This window comes from Marmota flaviventris, chromosome 2, assembly GCF_047511675.1.
Source record: "Marmota flaviventris isolate mMarFla1 chromosome 2, mMarFla1.hap1, whole genome shotgun sequence".
Classification (NCBI taxonomy): domain Eukaryota; kingdom Metazoa; phylum Chordata; class Mammalia; order Rodentia; family Sciuridae; genus Marmota; species Marmota flaviventris.
In genome coordinates this window covers 547,910-569,518 of record NC_092499.1, presented here as the reverse complement: position 1 = coordinate 569,518, position 21,609 = coordinate 547,910, and the positions used below count along the sequence as shown (strand labels likewise).

The 21,609-nt window shown below is 47.1% G+C and overlaps 1 long non-coding RNA gene across 1 annotated transcript; it reads right to left on the bottom strand.

The window, feature by feature from the left end:
- Positions 1 to 20,498: 20,498 nt before the first annotated feature.
- Positions 20,499 to 21,391, bottom strand: LOC114081959 (uncharacterized). The gene is made up of 3 exons (XR_011705656.1): positions 21,314 to 21,391; positions 20,890 to 21,150; positions 20,499 to 20,804 (listed from the first exon to the last, which is right to left on the bottom strand). It is a non-coding gene; the product is annotated as an uncharacterized lncRNA (long non-coding RNA).
- Between the last annotated feature and the right edge of the window lie 218 nt (positions 21,392 to 21,609).

The following is a 21,609-nucleotide window of genomic DNA, read 5'->3' as shown; positions in this document are numbered from 1 at the left end:
GAGCTTCCCTCCTCCTGCACCCAGCACTCCATGTCCCTCATGAGCCCATGCTTGGCCTCAGGGTCCCACAGGAGAACTTTCGTCTCCCATGAGTGACAGGCTGACTTCTTTCCCAAGCTGCAGCCTGAACCTCCACCTGAGCCTTTCCTGAGTGACTCTGGATCCTGCACAGGGCTCAAAGCACCTCCTGCTCTGGTCCACATAACTGGGGTTGGGATCCTGAAGGGCAGGCCATCCTCAGCAGGGTCCTGAGAAGCTCCTTCCTGCATCTTCCCACCCCTGAGGACCCAAGGCCCTCAGTACCCCTCCTACCCTCTCCCTGCTCACAGCCCCCCAGTAACCCTCCCTCCCTCTCCCTGCTCACACCCCCCTGTACCCCTCCCTCCCTCTCCCTGCTCACACCTCCCTGTACCCCTCCCTCCCTCTCCCTGCTCACAGCCCCCTGTACACCTCCCTCCTGTCCCTGCTCACAGCCCCTGTACCCCTCCTCCCTGTCCTTGCTCACAGGTCCCTATACCCCTCCATCCCATTCCCTGATCATAACCCCTGTACACCTCCCTCACTCTACCTGCTCACAACCCCTGTACCACTCCCTTCCTGTCCCTGCTCACAGGTCCCTATACCCCTCCCTCTCTCTCACTGCTCACACCCCCCTGTACCCCTCCCTCCCTCTCCCTACTCACATCCTCATGTACCCCACCCTCTCTGTCCCTGATCCCATGCCCCTGTACCACTCCCTTCCTGTCCCTGCTCATAGCCCCTGTACCCCTCCTTCCCTCTCCCTGCTCACAGGTCCCTGTTCCCCTCCCTCCCATTCCCTGATCCCACCCCCCTGTACCCCTCCCTCCCTCTCCCTGCTCACAGGCCCTGTACCATTCCCTCCCTGTCTCTGGTCACAGGTCCCTGGACCCCTCACTCCCTGTCTCTGCTCACTGGCCCCTGTACCCCTCTCTCCCTCTCCTTGTTCACAACCCACTGTACCCCTCCTTCCCTCTCCCTGCTGACAGCCCCATGTATCCCACCCTCCCTCTCCCTGCTCACAGGCCCCCTTATCCCTCCCTCCCTCTCCCTGCTCACAGCCCCTGTACCCCTCCTTTATTCTCCCTGCCTACAGGCCCTGTACACTTCCCTCCCTCTCCCTGCTAACAGCCCCCTGTACCCCTCCTTCCCTCTCCCTGCTCACAGCCCCCTGTACCTCTCCCTCCCTCTCCCTGCTCAGAGGTCCTTGTACCCCTCCCTCCCTCTCCCTGCTCAAAGGCCCTGAACCCCTCCTTCATTCTCCCTGCTCACAGGCCCTGTATGCCTCCCTCCATCTCCCTGCTCACACCCCTCAGTACCCCTCCTTCCCTCTCCCTGCTCACAGCCCCCTGTACCCCTCCCTCCCTCTCCCTGCTCACAAGTCCCTGTACCACTCCCTCCCTCTCCCTGCTCATAGGACCTGAACCCCTTATTAATTCTTCCTATTCACAGGCCCCAGTACCCTTCCCTCACTCTCCCTACTCACAACCCCCTGTATCACTCCTTCCCTCTCCCTGCTCACAGCCCGCTGTACCCCACCCTCCTTGTCCCAGCTCACTGGTCCCTGTACCCCTCCCTCTCTGTCCTGCTCACAGCCCCCTGTACCCCACCCTCCCTCTCCATGCTCACAGGCCCCTGTATCCCTCCCTGCCTCTCCCTGCTCACAGGCCCCTCCACCCCTCCCTCCTTCTCCCTGTTCATAGCTCCCTGTACCCCTCCCTCCATCTCCCTGCTCACATCCCCTGTACCCCTCACTCCCTCTCCCTGCTCACACCCCCTGTACCCCTCCCTCCCTCTCCCTGCTCAGAGCCCCTGTACCCCTCACTCCCTCTCCCTGCTCACACCCCCTGTACCCCTCCCTCCCTCTCCCTGCTAGAACCCCTGTACCCCTCCCTCCCTGTCCCGGCTCACAGATCCCTGTACCCCACCCTCCCTGTCCCAGCTCAGAGGTCCCTGTACCCCTCCCTCCATCTCCCTGCTCACAGCCCCTGTACCCCTCACACCCTCTCCCTGCTCAGAGCCCCCATGTAACTCTCCATTCCTCTTCCTGCTCACACCCCCCTGTACCCCTCCCTCTCTCTCCCTGCTCACACTCCCCTGTACCCCTCCCTCCCTGTCCCTACTCACACCCTCATGTACCCTGGCTCCCTGTCCTGTCCTGCTCACACCCCCCTGTATCCGTCCCTACCAGTCCCTGCTCACAGCCCCCTGTACCCCACCCGCCCTGTCCCTGCTCACACCCCTCTGTATCCCTCCCTCCCTGTCCCAGCTCACAGGCCCCCAGTACCCCTCCCACCCTATGCCTGCTCACAGGCCCCCTGTACCCCTCCCTCCTTCTCCCTACTCACAGACTCCTGTACCCCACCTGCCCTGTCCCTGCTCAGAGGTCCCTGTACCCCTCCCTTCCAGTCCCTGCTCACAGCCCCTGTAACCCTCCCTCCCTGTCCCTGCTCAGAGAACCCTGTACCCCTCCCTCCCTCTCCCTGCTCACAAGCCCTGTACCCCTCCCTCCCTCTCCCTGCTCACAGGCCCTTTAACCCTCCCTCCCTGTCCCTGCTCACAGGTCCCTGTACCCTTCCCTCCCTGTCCCTGCTCACAGGTCCATGTACCGCTGTACCCCTCTCTCCCTCTCCCAGCTCAAAATCCCAGTACCCCTCTCTCCCTGTCCTGGCTCACAGGTCCATGTACCGCTCCCTCCCTCTCCCAACACAAAGGTCCCTGTCGCCCTCTCTCTCTCTCTCTGCTCTCATCCCCCTGTACCCCTCCCTACTTCTCCCTGTTCATAGCCCCTGAACCCCTCTCTCCATATCCCTGCTCACAGCCCCTGTACCCCAAACTCTCTCTCTCCCTGATCACAGCCCCCCTGTACCTCTCCATCCCTCTCCCTGCTCACAACCCCTGTACCCCTCACTCCCTGTCCCTCCTCACTGGTCCCTGTACCCCTCCCTCTCTCTCCCTGCTCACAGCCCCTGTACCCCTCCTGTGAACATCTAGAGTGTTCGGGTCCCTGGGTAAGGGTCATGAAATAACCAGGACACAGGGGATGCAGAGCAAAGGCAGTAAATGCGACTGCATGCTGAGGTTTATTTGCAAGTTCCTTTTATATGCTTCTTCTAACAAAGCAAACAATTCTTCAATATCATGTTGCCCACATTGCCCAAATATCATGCCTCAGCGGATACACAGAGCTAAATTCAGATTGTTCCTGCTTATTTGATAAGTACCCTCCTAAAGTTCTTTGTGGACATTATCTAATCCTCTGAGGATGCATTTGTTTCTTCAGAATGTACTGTTCCCAGGATAAGTATGCAGGAAGCTTCTTCCTCTTGGCCAAACCATGCAGAACTTGTGACTTCCGATAAGGGGAAGAGAACTTTTCCTCCTCCTAGCTGAGGTTTGCCTCAGCTGACCTAAATCACAGCCACAGCTCTTGCAAAATGTCAGGCCTGAGGGAGCTGAACTCTGCACACTTAAACCCCAACAATTTCTTCCTTTTTCTTTTGTTTTTCTAAAACAGCTTTCCACAAAGTTAATATAGAGTTTTGAGATGGTCTTATGCACATGCAATATATAATTATAAACAGGATAATAACTAAGCATAACACTATTCCTATTCCTCCAGCCGTATGGGTAAGACTTTGAGCAATTCCTTTGGGATTTAATCCGTCTAATTGTTTTAAAAACAATTCAGCTATTTGTGCAGCAGCATCATGTTGAAACCCTTTTCCAAAAATTTCAAATACATCCTTTTGTAAAGAATCAATCATTAATTGAGCTGTATCATTACCATCGAGATAATTTTGTATGATACTCCATTTGTGTAAGCTTTGATTATATTGTACATTAGTTATACAGAAAGAAGTTGAATTCCAGTCACATTTTAATTTAATTTCTTGTTCTAAGGTGAGTATCTTTTTTCCTAACCAATTAACTGTCTGTTTTAAAATATCTATTTGAGTTTGAAGTCTAGAATCAATTTGAGTCTGGGATAGCCATAACTCATGCGAATCTTTATGCCATTCCTCAACAAACTGTTTTGTTTGTAAAGAAGTATGTAAAGCTATACCTGAAACTGTAGCAACTGTAGTCACTGCAATAAGACTTAGAATTACAGCAACAACAACTCCCTCAAACCGTTTAGTACATTTTAACAATTGTCTAAAAAATTCCAGAACCAAAGTATTTACAGGATCTTGGGACCATGGTCTTTGTAAATTCACAGGAAGCCAAATGTGAGAGCGCTGTTGTAACAGCACAATGGAATAACCAGAAGGAATGGAAACAGATGTATTAATATAGGTATACAATTTACAATTAAAGCATAAAATTCCCTCATCAAAAGTAACATTTCCAAATAAGAACAGGTATGGCATGGGTACATATGTGGTTATATTATATTCTTTAAATACAGTAAAATTATAAGAAGCAGCAGATTGACTAGTCCCAGAGAAAGAGCCATTAGACAAAATTACAGGTTTAGTTGCAGCAGAAATTTTCCATAAATGTGTTTGTAAATGATGAGGGTACTGCACTGAAGCTAAGCGTGGATCAGCAATTCCGCCATCACCCCAGGCCATCAATTTGTCGTTCCGAATGGTTTCATTTCATCTCTCTTTCGGCGGGATTCTGTATGTAGAAGATAAATCACAAGCAGTAATATTCCATTCTGAACAATTTTTTAGGAACATCCCGTAAGGACCCCACATGATAATATTCTGAAATATCTTCCCAAATTTGCCTAAACATTCCTGCCATATGAAAGGGGAATATCTCAAGTCCTGATAAGTAAAATCGGGGCACTCGGGGAACATAGGATATTTTTGTTCAGTTATATTATCCCAGGTCATATTGATGGACCATGCAGACAACGTGTTGTAAACGTGTTCGAGAACTATTACTCCAATTTCCAACTAGTATCCAATGTTGCCAATCTAATTGCAAGCAAGGAGGAACACCCAAGCATATAGGTTTACTGTTATTATTCTTATAAGTGAAATTAAATGGTGTTCCATCATTAATATTCATATATGTTAAATTGTTCCAAGGGGGAGATAAAAGAGCAGGAGAAGTATATAAGGTAATATCCATGTCTCCCCAAGTAACAGGTTCCAGCAAAGGTGGATTGGGAATATAGGCCCAATAGTGAGTATTATTATTTTGTACCTCAGAAGCAGAAGACACTGTCAATAAGGCACACATGGCCAGAAATAAATTTTCTGGGGTGCAATTCTTCCCTGTTCGTTGCAGCATTTTTTGCTTTTCCCCACTCAGCTTTTTAATTTGACCCCACGTAGGTAAGGGAGAGAAATTAGGATGTCGACGGCATTGGGCCCCAAGATGAAGATGCGCCATTGCTGCCACCGGAACATCAAGCTCAGGATCTTGATTCCTTGGCTGGGGTAGTGGATAGGGTACCCCCCTTGGTGCCATTCTGATTGTGATGGGTCTGGATCCATCGCCCTGGGAGCCACTGCTGGTGTCCATTTTCTGTTGAAACATAAGTATAGCCCTTTCCTCTATAAAGTAAAATCCCTGGCTGCCATTCAGCATCTGCCGCAATTTTTATCCAAATTGGTTCATGAACTGTTTCTAAGGTTTTTTGCTCAAAATGTCGTTCTGCTCTTGTCAATATTTCTCTTTGTGGAAGATTAAGAAAATTTAAAATAAATAAGGCTTGATGTAACAGTGCTTTAGGTTGATTTTGTAAATGTCTAAACAAGTGAATATTTAAATCTGTTATTTTCCTCCTTTTTAATTTTTTAATTTGTGTTTTAAGCGTAGCATGTACACGTTCTACTAAAGCTTGTCCTTGTGGATTATATTCTATTCCGGTTAGATGAACAATATCATATAATTTGCAAAAATCTTTAAAATTTTTACTAGTATAAGCCGGACCATTATCAGTTTTAATCATAGTGGGAATTTTCATAATAGCAAATGTTTCCACTAAGTGTTGAATAACATGACGGGTGGTTTCTCCAATTTGAGCGGTAGCCCACAAAAATTTAGAGTATGTATCAATAGTAACATGAACACAAGAATAACGTCTAAACAAGGGAACATGTGTAACATCCATTTGCCATAATTCATTAGGTTGAATCCCTCTAGGATTTACTCCAGAAGGTACAATCCTAAGATGTAAAGGTCGACAAATTGGACAATTTTTAATAATTTGTTCTGCTTGTTTATATGGAATCTTATATTTAATGTGTAAATGTCCGGCATTAGAATGAAACAAATTATGTTCTTCTTGAGGAGTTTTGAACATCACTAATTTGTCTACTTGAGCATTACCATATGTCAAAAATCCTGGTAACTTAGAGTGCGATCTAATATGATCTATAAATATGCGAGCATTATGAGCTTGTAAAAGTTTTTGTAAAGTATGAAAAAGATTTTGTAGAGTAGGTTTATTAGAATAGGCTACTGCAGTAAATATATTTTTAATTACTCCCATCGTGTATGCAGAGTCAGTAAGAATGTTAATGTCTTGATTATCAAAATCATTTAAAACTTGAATGATTGTAAATAATTCATTTTGTTGAACAGATTGATAGTTTGTTATTTGAACCCAATATTGATTCTCTGTCCAATAAGCACTTTTAGTTTTTGATCCATCAGTAAACACAGTAACAACATTATCTAAAGGATATTCACTAATAATATTATTGATTACAAATTGTTGACGTTTTAACATGTCCCATAATTTGCCCTTGGGGAAATGATAGGAAATACCTCCGGTATATCCAGCCAACGCTATTTGTAGCATTTCAGTCATTTGTACTAAATAAGTCCATTGGTCTTTAGGTAATGGGGTAATTATGTGAGAAATGTCATTGTCCGTCAAAGTTATACTTTTTTGTCTTCCTTGTTCAATTAATAATGCGATCTGGTCAGCATATGGCATAATATTTTTGGAGAATCTATGTTTTGTATAAATCCATTCTAAAGGAAGCTCATGCTGTCCCAGAACTGCAGTAGGATATTGAAATGTATTTAAGATATAGAGAAATAGGGGCTTGTAAATCTATTCTCTGAAGGAATGCATTTTTAATGCGTTGTTCTACAAAGGTCAATTCATCAGAGGCTTCTTTATTAATTATACGAGAGCTATTAAGTGCATAATCTCCTTGTAACAATGAAAACAGATGACTTAATTGATAAGTAGGTATCCCCAAAGAAGGTCATAACCAATTAATATCCCCTAATAATTTTTGAAAATCATTAAGTGTTTTTAAATTATCTCTCCTAATTGGTAGTTTTTGAGGAATTATCCTTTGTCTAGTAACTGTATATCCCAAGTAATTGATGATATCCTCTTTCTGTATCTTTAATCGGTAAAATGGCTCATTTACAATCTTCATTAGCATTTTCATAAGCCAGCAAACGTAGTAATTGTTGCCTGGTAGCCTCTCCTACCATGGTTCGTTCAATTGTCAATTTTAATCTAGACAAAAATTCTACATAAGGTTCATTGGGTTTTTGTGAAACTTTTGTCCATGAGCCATAATGTTCTCCAGTAGATCTAATTTTGTCCCAAGCTTCTAAAGTTATTTCCTTCAATTGCTCATGAATCTCAGGAGGAATATTAATTTGATGTTGAATGTCATCATACATACCAGTGCCAGATAACATAGGGTATCCTATGGCACGAATAACAGGGTTTTGATTGTTACTATTTTCTCTAGCCTTAGTGGCACATCCTTCTAAAAACCATATGTGCCATTGAAGATATTCAGGTTCCTGTAGAAGAGCATGGCCCATAATCTTCCAATCCTCAGGAGCAAAATTATTGTAATGAGTAGCAAAAGCATGAAGCAATGCTTTTATATAATGGGATTGAGGTCCGTACATTGTCATTGCCTTTTTTAATATGCTAATATGATCAATATTAATCCCCTCATACCGAGGTGGTTGTGCCATTCCATTAGCTGGATCAGGCCTGATTATAGGAAAAGCAAAGAAAGGAGTTTTCGTCAGAAGGTTCAGAACCATCGTCAGAAGGTTCTGAGTCCATCTCCTGGACAGCCTTTAAAGAAGCTGCCAAAAAAGGATTGGTGGCCGGAGGGGCAGAGGGCCTGGTTCCCAATAAAGGCCTAGGGTCCACTTTAGCTTCTGATTTATTAAGATGTCCCAGAACCTCCTCCATAACAAGTTTGAATTGCTCCGAAACGGAGCGATCATCAATCATCGTTTTTATTTTCGTTTTCTTTTCCGTAGCATTACCAATTAAATCAGCAGAATTTTGTGAAGAATTATGAGTCAATTGTTGTGTATCTTTTATTACCTCTTCTTTTTCACTAATATCTAGAGGGAGATCTAGAATAGAGAGAGTTAGCTCCTTTTGTAAATTGCCAATCAACTTTTTTTCCTCTATAGCTTTAAACATTGTATATAAAATAGACCAGATAGACCAAAACCGAATTGGAATTTTTTCATCTTGCCTCATGGCCTTTTCAACATTGTGATGGACCCATTTCCAATTATCCACATCCATAGATCCTTCCTCCGGGAACCAGGGATTCCACTCCCTGACCACCTTAAGACACATCTCTATATCAGAATGAGAAATATTAATAGCGTAGACAGCAAGTGAATGCCTAAGAATACGTAAAAAAGGAGAAGATGAAGATTGTCCCATCACCCTGTAATATAAAGAAAAATAATTTACCCTTCCTGTCAATCCAGTAGGGTCCCTGTTCAGGCACCAATTGTGAACGTCTAGAACGTTCGGGTCCCTGGGTAAGGGTCGCGAAATAACCAGGACACAGGGGATGCAGAGCAAAGGCAGCAAATGCGACTGCATGCTGAGGTTTATTTGCAAGTTCCTTTTATATGCTTCTTCTAACAAAGCAAACAATTCTTCAATATCATGTTGCCCACATTGCCCAAATATCATGCCTCAGCGGATACACAGAGCTAAATTCAGATTGTTCCTGCTTATTTGATAAGTACCCTCCTAAAGTTCTTTGTGGACATTATCTAATCCTCTGAGGATACATTTGTTTCTTCAGAATGTACTGTTCCCAGGATAAGTATGCAGGAAGCTTCTTCCTCTTGGCCAAACCATGCAGAACTTGTGACTTCCAATAAGGGGAAGAGAACTTTTCCTCCTCCTAGCTGAGGTTTGCCTCAGCTGACCTAAATCACAGCCACAGCTCTTGCAAAATATCAGGCCTGAAGGAGCTAAACTCTGCACACTTAAACCCCAACACCCTCCTTCATTCTCCCTGCTCACAGGCCCCTGTACCCCTCCCTCCCTGGCCCAGCTCACAGGCCCCTGTACCCTCCTTCCCTCTCCCTGATCACAGGCCCCTTGTACCCCTTCCTCCCTCTCCCTGCTCACAGCCCCTGCACCCCTCCCTCCCTCTCCCTGCTCATAGCTCCCTGTACTCCTCCCTCCATCTCCCTGCTCACAGCCCCTGAACCCCTCATTCCCTCTCCCTGCTCATAGCCCCCCTGTACCTCTCCATCCCTCTTCCTGCTCACACCCCCCTGTACCCCTCTCTCCCTCTCCCTGCTCACAGGCCCTGTACCTCTCCTTCATTCTCCCTGCTCAAGGCCTGTTTATCCCTCACCCCCCTCCCTGCTCACAGCCCCCCCTCTACCTCTCCCTCCCTCTCCCTGCTCACACATCCCTGTACCCCTCCCTCCCTCTCCCTGCTCAGAACCCCCTGTACCCCTCCCTCCCTGTCCTGGCTTACAGGTCCCTGTACCCCTCACTTCCTCTCCCTGCTCACAGCCCCCCTGTACCTCTCCCTCCCTCTCCCTGCTCACACCCCCTGTACACCTCCCTGCCTCTCCCTGCTCACAGGCCCTGTACCCCTCCTTCATTCTCCCTGCTCAAGGCCCCTGTACCCTGCCCTCCTTCTCCCTGCTCACAGCCCCCCTGTACCTCTCCATCCCTCTCCCTGCTCACACCCCTCTGTACCCCTCCCTCCCTCTCCCTGCTCACACCCCCTTGTACCCTTCCTTCCCTCTCCCTGCTCACAGCCACCTGTACCTCTCCCTTCCTGTCCCTGTTCACAGGTCCCTGTACCCCTCCCTCCTTCTCCTTGCTCACAGGTCCTGTACCCCTCCTTCATTCTCCCTGGTCAAGGCCCCTGTACCCCTCACTCCCTCTCCTAATTGGGTTAAGCCTGTCCAAATTAGCAATAGCCAGAAAGGGTGGTCTAGTGAGCAGGGCCCAATTTACCTGATGGGAGGCTTCACTCTTAGCAGTAAGCATTGCACACAGTAGGACCACCATCATAGGCCCATGGATGTGATTGCCAAAGGGCAAAGGGCAAATCTAGTGGCTTGGTCAACAAGACTTTTAAGATCACCCCAGTTACTTTACTTGAGGCCTGCTTGTGTTGTTGAGATCTTTGCCTATGAGGATTTTCCTCCAGCGTTAGTTTCTTCATCTCCTTGGTTGGTAGTTCTGGGTGTGCAGGGCTTGACTTTTTGGCAGGCACCAGCTGGGGTGAGGCTCCTGTTAACATATGTAAACCCTCCCCCCGTGGTTAGGAGGGACCTCAGACCATTCCATGCACTTGTTATTGGATCCTTCCATGAGACCATAGGTAGAGGGAGGGCCCCGTAAGGGGGCCCCATGTTTATAGGCTGCTGTGTCTGTAGAACATTTTGACATTGAAAGAAAATTTGAAGCAAGTAAGGTTCTTTTCAAGGCATCATGAGGGGACTTGGTATAGCTTCTCCCTCTGTTTGGTAGCATGGTCTTTAATTCCTTGTGTGTTCTTTCTATGATGCCTTGAGCCTAAGAGTTGTAGGGGATCCCAGTTAAGTGTTGTATATGCCAATCACTGCAAACTGCCTGAAATGTCTTGCTAGTACAGGCTGGCCATTGTCAGCTCTAATAGAAATGGGCATATTTGTGATTCCAAAACATGATGTCCCCTTTTTTAAATTTCTCCTCTGGAGGCTGTGGCCATTATACAGCCTGAATAGATATCAATGATTATACAAATATATTTTAAATTTTCACAGGTGCATAAATGAGAGACATCCATTTGCCATAATGCACTATATGTTAACCCTCAGGGATTCACTCCAGCAGGTTGTAAAGAGCCAATGGGGAGAAAAGGTGCACATTTCTTGCAATTGCTGACTAGCTGTCTGCAAGCCTCCTTAGTCCTGCTTTCATGTAACTGCCATGGCTGAGGCCAGCAGAGAGGCTTGAGCTGCTTGTGTCCCTGTATCCTGGGTGACCATAATCCAGTCATCCAGTGTGCCATTATGTGCTGGTGCCACTCCTGCTCTGTGTTCCTTCTTTAGTCCATCCCAGATCAACTCCTTGGCTAAGGCTGTTCTAGGTCCTTCATGAGACACCTTCCCTTCTACACCTTGTTTATTCTCTCAATAAACTGGAAAGTCCTCCATGACTCTCTGCCTTAAGCCCTGTATAGAGACAGTACCTGCCCCAGCTGGTAATGTCCCCAGGCTCTCAGAGCACAGAGCCACACCTGATTGAAATACTTTGGTGGGCCTGTGGCCTGTACCCCAGGGGAACTGTAGATTCCCTCTCCCTGCAAGCATTCAGCTGGGAGGTTAACATTTGTGGTGTGGTTAGGATACCTCTGCTGTTCACATCATCATAGAAGAATGCCTTCCACTTCAAAAATGTCATGGGCTCAAGAGCTGCTCTGTCTAGGTCTTTCCAGTCTTGAGGGCAAATAAGTTCAAGACAGAGTGATTCCAGCATTTGCTCTGCAAATGGTCCCACCAGGGGGCTAGGGATGTGGCTCAAGAGGTAATATGCTTGCCTGGCATGCTCGGGGTGGTGGGTTCGATCCTCAGCACCACATAAAAATAAAAATAAAAAGATGTTGTGTCCACCGAAACTAAAAAATAAAATATTTTTAAAAATTCTCTCTCTCTCTCTCTCTCTCTCTCTCTCTCTCTCTCTCTCTCTCTCCCCCTCCAGGCAAATGCCTGTGGATACCCAGTGGCAAGGTGCTGTGGGGTGGGGGCCATGTTGACTGGGAAGGTTTGTACTCCCTTACCCCACTTCTCATCTCTTATCCTCCCCGGCTGGTGACTTCCCCAGGCTCTCAGAGCACAGAGCCACACCTGGTCACAATGCTTTTGTGGGCCAAATTATTGATCTTCAAAAGGATCTCTGCCTCCTGGAATGAGTTTCTGGGAGACCATGGCTTGGGCCTGCCTGGTGGCCTGGACATTTTCGAACTGTCATAGTCCCTTGCTGACTTGGGCATTGCCTCATAAGGAGGCGGTTGCCATGGACTCAGGGAAGGATATAACTTTGCCTGTCAGTAGAAGGTGCACCTGCACATTTGTGGCCACCTCTTCCTGCACATGAAGGCTAGCAGCACAATGTCCTGCCTCTCTCCCTCCTGCAGCTGTGGGGTTGCTGGCTGTGAAGTAGATTCTCGCCCCTTTCCTGTGCCTGCTGCGGGTGCTTGCTTTGAGTTAGATTACCACACCCACTTTTTTCCTCTTGCCTGTGTTTTTTCTTGATTAGTCTCACCAAAGATTTTTTATTGATCTTTAAAATGACAAAGCTTTTTTTTTTCATTGATATATTGTACGGTTGGTTTTATTCTCAGTCACACCATTCATATCTTTATACATGTACTTAGGATAATGACATCCATCTCATTCCACCACCATTTATTTATGTCCACTTTATGTCAACAAGACTTCTATATGTTTAATGTTTTATTTGATCAGATAAATTACATATAATTATTTGGCATATTAAAAATAAAAATGCATAAACAAAATGTTATAAAAGTCATTTCTTTCTGCCTGAATTTTCTATATAAAATTTCTCTGTCATAATCTTCTCAAATAATTATGTTTCTTCATACCAAATACAAATACAGTAATTTTCCTTTGCCTTATGTCTCTAATATCATTATATATCTAATTAATAATCATATTGTGTACAACACCTTTTCATAAGTGAACAAACATGATATTGCAACTGATAAACAGAATTTTCCCAATTGTTTACTTTCCCAGTGGATTAGTTTCTGTCTCCTGTGCTTCACTGAAACCTCAGGACTTGCTCTGGGGGCCTCACTCAGCTCCTTCCAGAGCCCAGTTGGATGCTGGGATCTCTTTCCCTAGACATGATCCCTCACTTGCACACAGTCTGTGTGTGATTGCTTAGGTCTGCTTTATTTCTAGGGGTGGGTTTCAGGGGTTCCCGAGCACTAAGCTACATCCCCCACTGATTTGTATGTTATTTGAGGTAGGAACTTATTGAGTTTCTTATTGCCTTGCCTTTTCTGAGGCTGGCTTTGAATTTACAATCCTCCTGCCTCAGCCTCCCGAGCCACTGGGAGTTCAGGTGTGTGCCATTGCACCCTGTGTATGCCTGCTTCTATGAGTGTAATATTTGGACTTCAGTTATATGAATTAAATCAGGGATTTGACAGTTGAAAACCTTTTATTTATTTGTTTTCCTTCTAATTTGCTATATATGACAGTGAAATGCATGACAATTTATATTACAGATAGAGAACACAAGTTTTTCATATCTCTTTTTGTTCCCAAAGTATAGTCACACCATTCATGTCTTTATACATGTACTTAGGATAATGATATCTATCTCATTTCACTGTCTTTTCTATCCCCATACCCCTCACTTCCCCTCCCACCCATTGTCCTATCTACAGTCCCTCCCATGCTCCACTCCCCCCAATGCAAATAAGAATCAGCATCATTATATCATAGAAAACATTCAACTTTTGATATTTTGGTATAGGCTAACTTCATGTAACATTGTATTCTCCAATTCCATCCATTTACTTGCAAATGCTATGATTTTATTCTTTTTAATTCTAAATAATATTCCATTGTGTATATGTATGTATGTATATATATGTATGTGTGTGTGTGTATATATATATATATATATATATATATATATATATATATATATATATATATAATTTTCTTTTTCCATTTATCTACTGAAGGGTATCTAGGTTGATTCCACCATTTAGCTATTGTGAATTGTGCTGCTATAAACAATGATGTGGCTGTGTCTCTGTAGTATGTCATTTTTAAATCCTTTAGATATAGTCTGAGGAGAGGGATATCTGTTAAATGGTGGTTCTATTCCTAGATTTCCAAGGAATCTCCATACTGCTTTCCATATTGGCTGCACCAATTTGCAGTCCCACCGGCAATGTATGAGTGTGCCTTTTGCCCACATGCTCTCCAACACTTATTGTTGTTTCTATTCTTGATAACTGCCATTCTGACTGGAGTGAGATGAATCTTAGAGTAGTTTTGATTTGCATTTCTCTACTAGCTAGAGATGTGGAACATTTTTCCATGTTTGTTGATTGATTGCATATCCTCTCCTGAGAAATGTCTGTTCAGTTCCTGAGCCCCTTTATTGATTGGGTTATTTGTTTCTTTGGTGTTTAGATTTTTGGGTTCTTCATATATCCTTGAGATTAGCGCTCTATCTGATATGTGTGTGGTAAAAATTTGCTCCCAAAATGTAGGCTCACTATTCACCACACTGATTGTTTCTTTTGGTAGGAAGGAGATTTTTAGTTTGAATCCACCCCATTTATTGATTCTTTTTTTTTAAAGAGGGGGAGAGAGAGAGAGAGAGAGAGAGAGAGAGAGAGAGAGAGAGAGAGAGAGAGAAATTTTTAATATTTATTTTTAGCTTTCGGCAGACACAACATCTTTATTTGTATGTTGTATTGAGGATTGAACCAGCGCAGCGCGCATGCCAGGCAAGTGCGCTACCGCTTGAGCCACATCCCTAGCCCCTATTTATTGATTCTTGATTTTACTTCTTGCACTATAAGAATCTTATTAAGGAAGTTGAGGCCTAATCAGACATGATGGAAATTTGGGAGATTTGGGCCTAATTTTTCTTTTGTTAGATGCACTGTCTCTGGGTTAATTCCTAGGTCCTTGACACACTTTGAGTGGAGTTTTGTGAGTAGTGAGAGATAGAGGTTTAATTTCATTTTGTTGCATAGTGTTTTCCAAGCACCATTTGTTGAAAACAATGTCTTTTCTCCAATGTATGTTTTTGTGCCATTGTCTAATATTAGATAACTGTAATTATGAGGGAGGGTTAGTCTCTATGTCCTCTATTCTGTACCATTGATCTACAGGTCCATTTTGGTAACAATGACACTCCAGCCCCTTCCCAGGGGCCTGGCAGAACCAGTCCATGTAGTAATCACTGAAGGTGAATCCAGAGGCTGCACAGGAGAGTTGCAGGGAAGCCCCAGGCTGCACCAGGCCTCCCCCAGACTCCACCAGCTGCACCTCACACTGGACACCTGCAAACACAGAGGCAGCCTGGTCAGGACACTGTCACTCACCCACTCTTCCTCTCACTCCTGTCCACTCACACACTCAGGATCTCTGGTTCTCCATTCATTACCTTTGAAAACAGCCACCAGGAAAACCCAGCTGAGCACACTCTCCATGGTGAGCAGCTGTGTTCAGTCCTGATCACTGAGTGGGCTGAGCTGGGAGTCCAGGGCTGGGCTCCTGTGCAGAGCTGCAGGGTCAGGTGGGCTGGTTTTCATGAGCAGAGGGAGGCCCTATTTGCATGTCCTCCTGCTATATAGCAGCTCTGGGTGGAGGCCCAGGTAGAGCAGCTCTGAGAGCAGATGGGAGTGTCATGGGCAGCATGGTGGACAGAAGAGCATTCAGGAAGGTATTATTTCTTCAATTTGCTCTTGTTTTTCATTATCTTTATTTACTAAATACAAAAAAAATCATATGATGGAAGGTTCACTGTTAATTCAATGGTCTAAATGTAAAATTACACACAGAAACAGGTGTGTTGGTTCAATGTGTCCAGCAGATCATATCTGGCAAGACCAAGTTGAGTATTTGGGCTTTGCTCTTATCATGAACATGACTGCCCCATGGTGGATACACATAGTGAGGTCCTCTGAGTTCCATTTCATGGATGATACCACACTTGGTGGGAGCTGGGCTCACTCAGGATGGAGCAGTCTGTGGAATGGACAATGTAAAGGGCACAGGTGAGGCCCTGGCATGTGGCCCCCTGACTGATATCAGGCCATGTGCAGGACAGGGAGGGGCAGAGAGGGGCAGTGCAGGCAGAGCTGGTGCTTTGCACTTTGGCCAGGAGAGCAGCACACTTGTGGTGCTGCCCAGGAGCTGTGGCCAGGAGGGTGAGGCCAGCAGCTCCACTGGGAGCAGCCCAGGCCTTGCACCAAGAGGATGGAGGGTGGTTTCAGGATCCCAGGAATCAACAAGGCCCAGCTTCCCCAGCTCAGAGGCAGAGATGAAGATCTGAAAGACCCCCCAGGGCAGGGCCTGTGGGAGAGAGCTCTGGGCTCCTGACCCAGGACTGCCCAGGGCATGGTTTCCCCTGTTCAGCCAGCAAGGGGCTCAGAGGTTCCCAGCCCTGGTTCAAGGGAGGCCAGGACCTGCTCCCTGCTGAGGGTGACCTTGTCCTCAGCCACACCATGCTGGCTTTGCAGGGGGAAGACTGTGAGAGCTACAGGGTCAGGAGGCTTACATGAATACTTGAAAGGAAGGGCTGAGAGGTCAGATGGGGGTCAGGGGTCAGAGCCCCTGCTGGAAAGCCTGGCAGGTGATGCATGGGGCTGTGAGATGGAGCCAGTGTTGCTGAGGAGACCCCTGGATCAGAGGAGTCAGCAGTGAGCAGCACTTGCTCGGGAAGCTGCAGGCCAGGCTCACTAAGCAGGAGGCCAGGAGCTATGTCCAGTTTGACTGTTTGGTGGGGCTGCTGAGAGCCCTCCATAAAAGTTTGATTTTAAGGCCCACAGTAGGGTTTCCCTGAATCTTTTGGAGTCTTTGCACTGGTCTTCTGAGCTAAGCTGAAGTATTTGTGCCTTTAGGGACTCAAGGATGAGGACTGAATGTGTCCTGCATTATGATATGGACATGAGAGCTTTGTGTCCTGGGATAGAATGATAAGTGTGCATAATTGTTCTTCAAAATTCCATGTGTTAAGGTTGTTCTTCAGCCCTTTGGGCTGTGGGGGAGTGAGGATCCCTTAGGACATGAGGACTCATTGAATATCTTTAAATAACAGTGGCTATGCCCTATCAGGGGACTGTCAGACCCCGTCTCTTCTTCCCTCCCTTTGGAGTCTTTCAAACTAGATGAGTGGCTGTCCCCACAGTTGGCTCTCTGCATTGCCCCCAACACACTCAGAAAGGTGTGAATGCAGGGGACTCCTCTCTTCATGGACTAGAGCACTGGAAGTCAGGAGCCAAAGGAAAGCTCCTCTTCATGTGTTGATGGCCTCAGGCACTTGCCACAGGGGTGCACAGCTGAGGAACCCAATTTAGGTTACAGTGCTAGGAGAAAAGGCCAGGCCTGAAGGACAGCCTCATCCTGGCCTCAGTCTCCTGTCCATGTAAGAAGCTGGCCTCACAGGGGCAGAGCTGGACAGTGGCTGTGGTGGTGAGCAAGGTCAGGAGAGGGAGGGGCTGAGACAAGAGGCACATGGCCATGGCTGACACAGGAGCACTTGTCTGTCCTCACCCAGAGGGTAGCTGTGGGCAGCACACTCACCCTGCAGACCCAGCAGAGCCAGCAGGAGGGATCAGGAGGGCTCTCCTCCCAGGAGGGAGAGTGTTGGGTGATGGGTGGACCACGTGTCCTGAGCTGACCAACAGGCCATGCTCAGGCACCCAGACCTCTGCTCCTGCCTCCTCAAAATGTGCAACTGGTTTTACAAACTGAAATTATAGTCCTGGTTTATGGCCACAGGTAGAGCAGGCTTCAGCTTGCACAGGGCCCTGGGGTCCACCTGGTACCACAAAGATCATAAAGTTATTTGATTACGATGTAGAGATCTGCAAGGAAACTGTCCCCAGGCCCCAGGATCAGGAAGTTAGCAGAAGCTGGAGATGGAAACTGAGAGACAGAAGCCAACAGAAATGCAGCACAGGGAAGCACCAGAGGGGCCCAGTGAGTATCAGGTGCACCAGGACAGGGAGCAGGTCCCGAGCAGTTTCCACTCAGCCACCAAGAATCAGTCAGTGACCGTGTCCCTGGGGGTTACCTGAACAAATTCAAAGTGCTATCTATAAAGTATGGACAAGATGTAGCCAACAAGAGTGGCATCCTTTCCCTGTTGGCCCTGGGCATATCCCTGGAACACATGGCCCTAGCTGAAATGGTTCAGGCAGAGGGAGACCATCACCACACCATCCCTCATGTGGGGAAGCTATTGCATCAGGTCCTGGAAAGGGAGAGGACAGTGGCCCCTGGAGATGGGAAGGTGCAGGGAGGGCGAGGGTAACGGTGGGTTGTGAGGGCCACGTGCAGAGAGGGCCCTGTCCTGGGGCTCTGCAGCTCACAGGGCACCTGTGGCCCACAGCCAGGCTGTGCTTCACAGTGACTGGGGCAGAGCAGCTGGTGGCTCCCCACACCCAGGAGGGACAGGTGATGGACAGCTGGGTGTGCACAGCCTGGGACCCATCATGGCGCCTGGCACCCTGTGTCAGGGTGCTGTCCTCTGCCTCACTAGAGCTGGGTTTCAGTGTAAGTGTGAAAATACAGCTGGATTGGCCAGCTGTTGTCAGATGGAGAGAGATGCTGATGCTATTAGTTGATCATAAAACACCAACAGGTGTGAAAGACAAGGACACACAACAAATCATTGTGTATTCATGTCCTTTAAAACATATTCATATGTGGATCCCCAAAATCTAATTTACATAACTAAGTGTAAATTTAATAACCAGAAAGCATGCTTAAGCAGTCAAATACAGAGTCTGTGCAAATGCCAGGTGTCCTGTTTATGCAAAGTGATGCCAGCATCCACCAAGGCAGAGGCAGGACCTGAGCAAGGCCCTCAGAGCAAGTACCAAGATGTCAATGGGGCAAAGGAGACAAGACTAAAAGCCTCAGATGAAATCCTCAGTTTTCAGGTGGGATATCATTGTGTTGATTATAGGTTAAAAACCTTGTAGTTCTTAATAATATAATTCTTTTCCAGGCATGACCAGGCACCCCTCTGATCACAGCTCCTCAGGATTTGAGGCAGGAGGATTGCAGGTGTGAGGCCAGCTGGGTTTCTTAGCAAGACCATGTTTCAAAAGCAGAGTCCCTTGTGAGGGACCTCAGGATGTAGCTCATTGTAAAGTCCTTCTGGATTCAATACCAAGTAGCAGAAATAATCAGGGAATTAACAGATGATTGTCGCGACCCCTTGCCCGCAAGGAAGACGCAACTCAGGAATCTTCTTTCAGCAGTTTATTCAGGTCCTTGATATTTCTTCTTCTAACCCTCGGATGCCCCTCCCAGCCTTAATAAAACATCTCAAGCCCCAATGCAAAGCTGCCACGTGGAGCTTTCTCATAGGGTGGTGAAAAACCATGCGCCAACTCTCCCAAATAAGGAGTTGTTTGTTACAGACCACAGTGGAGCCAGCGCCATCTTGTAATGGCGACCAAGGTCTAATTAGAATGGCTCACCACAGATGATAATTGTGGGTGTGATGGAGAGCTGAGACAATGGAGAAGAGTCATATTTATATGACACAGGAAGGAAAATTGGTAGTAGATTTTAAAGCAAGATAACACCACCCAGTGAAGTCCCAAATGTACCTCTGTAGGAAGCACTTGCTCTACTCTGGGAACCTAGTTTATTGACATAAAACCAAAGCATGTGTGTCCTGCTCTTGTTTGACTTTTTCCTGGGGACTGATCACGAGTCCAGAACCATGTCCCCAGCACATTTTGGTTTTCATTTTGGGAAAGGGAGGAGGGAGAGCATAAAGGAAGAGCAGTGGAATGAATCTTATCAGTCTTTCTTATTTACATATTAGTACAGGTAAGTGATGACCCCCCTCAGTATATCCAGAAAACACTAATAAAAAAATCTATCATTAAATTGCAGAAAGATCAGTAGAGTTGAGGGGAGGTGACAGGAGAGTGGGAGAGTGGGGATAAAGGGACATATTGGGGCCTGAATTAGACAACTTATGTTTCATGCTTCTATGATTTTGTCAAAAAGAATGCAAAAGTTACAAATAAAAAAGGACAAATAGAAATAAAATGAATAGTGATGCAATAATGGGGACAACATAATAAAATAATGGAATAGTTAGCTGTTGTAAGGGAGACCCTGAAGATCAATGTGATGTAGAGGGGAAATGAAATGTCACAGATTTGCATAAATGGCACCAGGTTGCAGACACTATGGTAACAAATGTCCTCATCACAAAACTTATATTTGAGCCTTTCTTCATTATGGAAAACTTGATGGAAGAACATAAAAGTTTGTCATGTCCTGAGACACGGGCATCTCCAGAAGACTATACGGAAGGTCGCGCCCCAGAAGGAGCTGCCTAGAGAGAGAGTAAAGTGACTGAGGTGAAGGGACCCCACCTCCCTCTGCACCTGCTCCTGGGCTGAACTGAGCTCCTGTGTGCTGAGCGCCCCCTGCTGGCCCTGGGCGCCCTGCAGGAGGTTTGTGTGTGGGCTCACACTGAGGTCCCCTCACTGTGGCTCTGGCACAGTAATAGGTGGCCGTGTCATGGGTGTTCAGGGAGCTCAGCTGCAGGGAGAACTGGCTCTTGGACGTGTCTCTGGAGATGGACACTCGGCTCTTGAGGGATGGGCTGTAGTAAGTATCACCATCATAATCAATTTGTGCTAACCACTCCAGCCCCTTCCCTGGGGGCTGACGGATCCAATCCCAGCTGTAACCACTGGTTGTGATGGAGAATCCAGAGACAGCACAGGTGAGGGACACAGTCTGTGAGGGCTTCACCAGGCCAGGTCCTGACTCCTGCAGCTGCAGCTGGCATAGGACACCTGGGGACAAGGACAGTCATACCCTGTCAGTCACCTGCAGCCACAACCTTCCCATGGACCCAGGTCTGATACTGGGGACACTCACCTTGGGGAGCTGTGACCAGGCACAGGACAAAACCCAGCAGCCTCATCTTCTGGACCACACCTGTCTTCCCAGAGACCTCAGCCCTGTCTGAGCAGAGAGCTGGGAGCTCCCACAGCCCAGAGGGCCTTTGAACCCAGAGCAGCAGGAGGAATTTGCATGGGGGTGAGGCTCTTCTGATATCTGGAGAGGCTGAGGTCAGGCTGCCCAGGTCCTCTGTGCACCTGAGATGTGTCCCTGTCTTGAACCCAAGTGGAGCTTTACCTGTGAGAGGAGAGCAGGTGGTTTCAGGGGTGCTGGAAGGCTGTCAGAGGGGGAGCCCACCCTCCTGAGCCCAGCCCTGCCTCCTCCAAGCCCTTCCTCCCTGCTCCTGGGAGGGTGTCAGAGTGGCAGGAACATGCCCAGCATGCAAGAGGCCCAGGTTCACCTCCCAGCCCTGAAGGAGAAGCCCTCAGTGATGACTGAACAGAGCCCAGGGCTGAGGATGGGGATCCCCACATCCAGGAGAAGAGCCCCCCTTTGTTCTCAGGACTAGTTCTTCTCTTTCATCTCTGTGAGATTTGGGGGCTGTAGACTGAGCAGGAGAGGAGGGAGCAGGGTCTCAGGAGGGGAGGAGCTTCCTGCTGTGTGCCCACTGCCCTCCCCACCCTCTGCCCTCCTTGTCCTCCTGACTGTCCAGCCAATGCCTGTGGACAGCAGTGGGTGGGAATCTGCCCTGAGCTC